Source organism: Halyomorpha halys, unplaced genomic scaffold (genome assembly GCF_000696795.3).
Source record: "Halyomorpha halys isolate HHAL.00 unplaced genomic scaffold, Hhal_1.1 Scaffold59.1, whole genome shotgun sequence".
Taxonomy (NCBI): domain Eukaryota; kingdom Metazoa; phylum Arthropoda; class Insecta; order Hemiptera; family Pentatomidae; genus Halyomorpha; species Halyomorpha halys.
The window spans coordinates 397,902-398,623 of record NW_027109400.1 but is presented as its reverse complement, the minus strand read 5'-3'; the positions used below and the strand labels follow the sequence as shown (position 1 = coordinate 398,623).

Genomic DNA, 722 nt, shown 5'->3' with positions numbered 1-722 from the left:
GGCATCCATAATCCACTCCATGAGAGGAAAGAAATAAGATTTTCCCTGAACATGTTAAAAGCGGAAAAAGAGAATTTCAGTCTACCCCGTAAGGGAGATTAGATTTTTCAAGCTACGGATGATTTCATTCCATAGGATATCGCTGGTAATAAACAACTGCAACTCTTGAGTAAATTGGTTATTTATAACATTCCCGACGACTATTATTTCTTATAAAATTAAAATTAAGTATTTCACTATCAATCTATAAACTAGTTAAATATAAATAAGTATTTTATAAGATATAATGATAAGTTACCTGCACAAAGTTCTATTAGATATAATATGCACTACTGGAGCATCGAGTGTGTTACCTGAAAAAATTGAAGTGCATTTATTAAAAATATAAATTGAAATTAACAGAAAATAAATTATAACATTTAACTAATAAAATAAATAATCAATAATCAGTATTTCTTAAACAACTAAACTGTAGAGATTTTATTTTTATCTGTATAAGTAAATGAACTTGAATTTCCCAATATACAAAGGAATTATTCAAGAAATGTACAACAAAAAATAATTGTGACAGTTTAAGCAAACATGTTTATCAAAAATATGACCCAGGCGATACTTTAGTAAAAACAAATTTTAAAAATAATATAAAAAAAATTTAAAAGACAATATAAAAAAAAGATTTATATAAAGCTAACGTTTCACAGAGATTACGAATAATGGGAAGT

General features: G+C 25.6%; 1 protein-coding gene across 1 annotated transcript in view; it reads right to left on the bottom strand.

Moving 5' to 3' along the window:
- Positions 1 to 722, bottom strand: part of LOC136795808 (irregular chiasm C-roughest protein-like) — a gene marked incomplete in the record, with an annotated part of 398,212 nt that overhangs the window by 200,708 nt on the left and 196,782 nt on the right. Inside the window, 1 exon segment of the mRNA XM_067047597.1 lies at positions 299 to 353.